Raw genomic sequence first — 6165 nt, 5'->3', positions numbered from 1 at the left:
AAAAAAAAAGGAGAGAATGGTAAAATTTGGGATTAGAGGTGAGTGATGGTTGAATAATATGATGAACATAAGTGTCACTGAACTGTACATGTGAAAATTGTTGAAATAGCAAATGTTTTGTTACATATATATTTACCACAATAAATATACAAACTAATATTACTATCAGTAACAGTAGTTGTTATAGTAAAGTACCTGGCACATGTAAGGCTCCCAATAAATGATGATTATTTTTTATAATTCATACCTATATTCCTGACTAAGCACAAAACTTCAGACCAAGATAAATAAATAAAACTCAAGAAAAGTTTTACTGAATAGAAAAAAAAAAATCAGCCACTGAAACTCTTTTGTACTACAGTTCTATTCTGACACACATGAAGTTGCTAGGAGTTGGCATCAACTCAAAAGCTACTGGTTTTAAGCTCCAGTTAAACAGACATACTTCATCTTGGTTAGTTTGTTATTGTATCTTCACAGTATTTGTGTGCTGATATTTATATTTGTCAAAACTTAAGTTTTTTTTTCCCCCTATTTTATAACACTTTAACTAGTTCAGAACTACGAATATGGCAAAAATGGTTCAACAAAGTATAAAAGTCTTACCAAGAGTACTATAAATACAACCCTTAATAATAATAACTATTAAATAAGACTGAAATGCAAAATGTAAAGCTATATATCCTATGGACCAAGTGAGTTGTCAGTGTAATAACCTCACACAAGCAATTAAAAACGGGAATTGCAAATAGTAGAGATAATTGTGAACAGACAAGTATTAGTCTTAGTAGACCAACAATCTATTTGCTCCTAAGGTCTCAATGCTTTATTGTTTGTGAAGCCTCTGAAATGGTGGCAGAAAACCACTTAAGTCTTCCAAGTCATTTTCAAACAAAGTTCAAATGCCTCTTTGAGAAACTATCCAAGTTCTTCCTTAAGGGCAAAATAATGTCTCTTGGTGCAAAACTGATGAATTTCATTACCAAGGGAAATGAAATTTATAGATCAAAACTATAGCATCATCGTTCAAACCTTCAGTCCTCATAGACAAAACAGGTACAGAACATACACTGATGAAACATAGTTTAGAATAGTCCCAAAGTTAATTATAAATGCTTTGGTCATAGAGAAAATGGAACAAAATGTTAACAAAATCCTATCAAATAATACTTCTAAACTTCAACTAAAATCAATGGCATGCAATATGGAAGAGGAATTACTAGCACATGTGCCGGCTAGCAGTTAATTCCAAATTACTGTTGACAGGAACCTCTGGGCAGGATATGAATCAGCACCTTTTGTGTCTGCTGTTTATATGTGAGGGTCGACATGCAAAGTGGAAAAGGAGCCCAGGGAGCTAAACTGATAGGGAACCTGTTCTGTGTGCAGCCAGGAAGAAAAGCAATTGCTAGTAAATAAATGATGTTGCACTTTAATGCCAATCCACACACTGTTGTTTTCCCAGAGATTTGACAGTCTAAATAATTTAATCCTCATTCAGGACTGAAAAAAGTACAAACATTTGAATCAAACTCCAGTCACTGACCATCTGTCTTTTCAATGTGCAGTATGGACAGTGACTACCAGAGTCTGCTTTTCTGCACACAAATGCATTGGCTATTAAGAGGAAGGCCACTCATGTAGGTTTTTAAAATGAGAAATGGTACAAAAAGACCATTTCTGTGATCTGAGGTGACTCACTTTAGTAGTATATCTCAGTAATCATTATGATTTTTAATGCTAAGATGTTAGGACATCTGAGTATGGCCAAACTGCAGTAAAGACACTCTTGTGAGTTTCACTTTCACAAGAGTGGACAATTTTCTTCTCAAATTAAAGAAGGAGGAAGAAAGCCCAAAGGGACCAACTGAGAGAGGAAAAGGATGTGGAGGTTTCAGCATAGACACAAAGGGATGGTGCCAACAACCAAGGAAGCTCACATGGACAGATACCAATGACCACGGGCTAGGCACCCCTTCCAAAGGTAGAGTAATGCAAAATCTTGCACTGCCCTTTCTGGAAAAATACTGGGTAGAGAGCTAGGAAAGTTCAGGTATACAGAAAGTTACATTTTTGTACTGAGTCTGTTAGTTATGAAATTCCACATCTGATAGACTAAAAGTTTAAGAGACTCTGCTTAAATATTCTATTAGGCACTTCAGAGTTAAGAAAGAACAGGGCATAGCCCCTATCTTAATGGGCTTCGCGGTCTGAGAGGCAGACAAATGAGAGAAAAACAATGAATTATAAAGAGTTGATAACAGCAATCAAAGAAGTATTCACTAGGCACTAGAGGATGGGGGTGTAGTGCCTAAGGCATTCGACTGCTAACCGGAAGGCTGGCAGTTCAAACCCACTAGCCACTCCACAGAAGGAAGACTGGGCAATCTACTTCCATAAAGATATCAATGATATGGATTGATACAATACCTACAACACTGGACTCAAACATACCAACAATCATGAAGATGGCACAGGTTGTTGTTGTTGTTTTGCTGTCGAGTCAGCCCCGACTCATAGCGACCCCTCCTTGGGTTTCCAAGGCAGTATCACTACGGAAGTAGGATTGCCCAACCTTCCTTCCGAGGAGTGGCTGGTGGGTTTGAACCGCCAGCCTTCTGGTTAGCAGTCAAGTGCCTTAGGCACTATGCTACCAGAGATGGCACAGGACTAAGCAATATTTCATTCTGTTATACATAAGATTGCCATTAATCAGAGCTAACTCATAGCAACTAACAACAGATGAGAACTCATAAATTAAGAGAATGACAAAGAAAATCCACAGAGCTGAACCAATAGATTCCAATGGAAATAATAGGACTTGGGTGGTCACCAAGTTTTGAGGAGGAAGGAGTTTCCTGATTTGGATACAATTCACTGAGACTGGGAAACAGAATGTGTGATTAAGAATTTTCCAGAGAAAAAGAAGAGGAGATAAACATATCTAAAGAGATTTATTTTAAGGAACTGGTTCATGTGATTGTAGGGGCTTACTAGTCTGAAATTGGTAAGACAGGTGGGTGGGCTGGAAACTGGCAAGAATTGATGTTACAGTCTTGAGTATGAAACTTGTAGGGTAGACCAGCAGGCTAGAAACCCCAAATGGAGTTCTATGCTGTAACCTTAAGATGAGATCTCTTTCTCTTTGGAAAACTTCAACTTTTGTTCTTAAAGCCTGTTCAACTGGTTGGATGAAACCCATCCATATTATCAAAGCAAACTCTTGTTACTTAAAGTCAACTGTTGTAAATGTTAATCACTTCTACAAAATACTTTCATTGCAACATCTCATGTTTGATCAAACAATTCAGCACCATGGCTTAGCCAAGGTGACACATAAAATTAACCATTACACCATGAGTATTGATTATCTATTGCTGTTACCCATAAAATCTACTTCTCTTACCTACTAAATTTGGCAACCTAAAACAATGAATATTTGTTACCTCACAGTTTCTAAGAGTCAGTTATCTAGTACAGGCTTAGCTAGCTGGTTATAGCTCAAGGTCTCTCATGAGGTTGCAGTCAAGATGTTGGCCAAGGCTGAAGTCACATGAAGGCTTGACTGGAACTCAAGGATCCCCTTCCAAGAAGTTCATGCACACACCTGGCAAGTCAGTGCTAATTGTTAACAGGAAGGCTCAGTTTCTTACAAAGTGAGCCTCTCCACAGAGTTGTTTGGATACTCTCCCAATATGGCAGTTGACTTCCTCCAGCACTAATAAGCCAAGAGAGAGAGAGTCAGGAAGATGTCACGTTGTTTTCAATAACCTGTTCTTGCTGTTGTTAGGTGCCATTAAGTCGTCTCCAACTCATAGCGACCCAATGTACAACAGAATGAAACACTGCCTGGTCCTTTGACAGCCTCACGATGCATGCTATTCCTAAGCCTATAGTTGCAGCCACTGTGTCAATCTACCTTGTTGAGGGCCTTCCCCTTTTCACTGACCCTACACTTTACCAAGCATGATATCCTTCTCCAGGGAATGGTTCCTTCTGACAACATGACCAAAATAGGTGAGATGAAGTCTGGCCAGTCTTGCTTCCAAGGAGTTTTCTGGCTGCACTTTGTCCAGGACAGATTTATTAGTTCTTTTATCAGTCCATGGTACTTTCAGCATTCATCGCCAACACCACAATTCAACAGAAGATTTCAAAGAGCAGCTCGAGAAGACAAAGCCAATTATTATAATGAAATGTGCAAAGACCTGGAGTTAGAATACCAAAAGGGAAGACACAAAGAACACACTTGGCATTTGTCAAGCTGAAAGAACTGAAGAGGAAATTTAAGCCTTGAGTTGCAATACTGAAAGATTCTATGGGCAATATATTGAATGACACAGGAAACATCAAAAGAAGATAGAAGGAATACGCACAGCCACAGTACCAAAAATAATTGGTCGATGTTCATCCATTTCAGGAGGTGGCATATAATCAAGAACCAATGATACTGAAAGAAGAAATAGAAGTTGCACCGAAGGAACTGGCAAAAAACAAGACTCCAGGAATTGATGGGATACCCATTGAGATGTTTCAACAAATAGATGCCACGCTAGAGACACTCACTCAGGTATGCCAGGAGATTTGGAAGACAACTACCTGGCCAACTGATGGGAAAAGATCCATATCTGTACCCATTCCAAAGAAAGGTGATCCCACAGAATGTGGAAATTATAGAATAATATCATACACAACTAAAATCTTACTGAAGATAATTCAAAAATGGTTACAGCAGTATATTGACAGAGAACTTTCAGAAGTGCAAGCTGGATTCAGAAGAGGATGTGGAACAAGGGATATCATTGCTGATGTCAGATGGATCTTGGCTCAAAGCACAGAATATCAGAAAAATGTTTACTTCTGTTTTATGGCCTATGCAAAAGCATTCAGTTGTGTGGACCATAACAAACTGTGGATAACATTGAGAAGAATGTGAATTCTAGAACACTTCATTGTGCTCATGAGGAACTTGTACATAGACCAGGAGGCTGTCATTCGAACAGAACAAGGGAACACTGCATGGTTTAAAATTAAGAAGGGAGTACGTCAGGGTTGTATCTTTCACCATACTTATTCCATCTGTATGCTGAACAAATAATCCAAGAAGCTGGACTATACGAAGAACATGGCATCAAGATTCAAGGAAGAATCATTAACAACCTATGTTAGGCAGATGACACAACTTTGCTCACTGAAAGTGAGGATGACTTGAAACACTTACTGATGAAGACTGAAAACTGCAGTCTGCAGCACGGATTACACCTCAATATAAAGAAAACAAAAATCCTCACAACAGGACCAATAAGCAGCATCATGAAAAATGGAGAAAAGACTGAAGTTGTCAAAGACTTCATATTGGTTCTACAATCAACACCAATGGAAGCAGCAGTCAAGATATCAGACATTGTATAGCATTGGGCAAATCTGCTACAAAGGACCTCTTTCAAGTTCTGAAGAGCAAAAATGTTTCCTTGAATAATAAGGTGAGCTTGACACAAACCACGCTATTTTCAATTGCCTCACATGCATGTGAGAGCTGGACAATGAAAAAAGACCAAAGAAGAGTCGATGTTTTTGAGTTGTGCTATTGACGAAGAATGCTTAAAATACATAAACTGCTAAAAGAATTAACAAATCTTTCCTGGAAGAAGTGCAGCCGGAATGCTCCTTGGAAGCGAGAATGGCCTAACTTTGTCTTACCTACTTCGGTCATGTTGTAAGAAGGGACCATCTCCTAGAGAAGGATGTCATGCTTGGCAAAGTGGAGGGACAATGAAAAAGGGGAAGGCCCTCAACAAGACGGATTAACACAGTGGGTACAATGATGGGCTCAGGTATAGCAAGGATTGTGGGGCTGGCACAGGACCAGGCAATGTTTTGTTCTGCTGTACATGAGGTTGCTATGAGTCAGAGATGGCACCTAACAACAATAACAACAACACGTCATCTGATGTCTTGACTGCTGCTTCCATTGGTGTTGATTGTAACACAACAAATGCAACACACTGCCGTCGACTCAGATCCAACTGATTTGTTGTTGTTGTTAAGTGCCGTTGAGTCGTTTCCGACTCATAGCGACCCCATGCACAGCAGAACGAAACACTGTCCGATCCCGCGCCAGCCCCACAATCCCTGCTATACTCGAGCCCATCATCGCAGCCACTG

The sequence above is a fragment of the Orycteropus afer genome, unplaced genomic scaffold (assembly GCF_000298275.1).
Source record: "Orycteropus afer afer isolate SDZICR_OR568_19922 unplaced genomic scaffold, OryAfe1.0 scaffold00139, whole genome shotgun sequence".
NCBI classification, from domain to species: Eukaryota; Metazoa; Chordata; class Mammalia; order Tubulidentata; family Orycteropodidae; genus Orycteropus; species Orycteropus afer.
The sequence above is the reverse complement of the archived record's forward strand: the minus strand, read 5'-3'. Positions refer to the sequence as shown.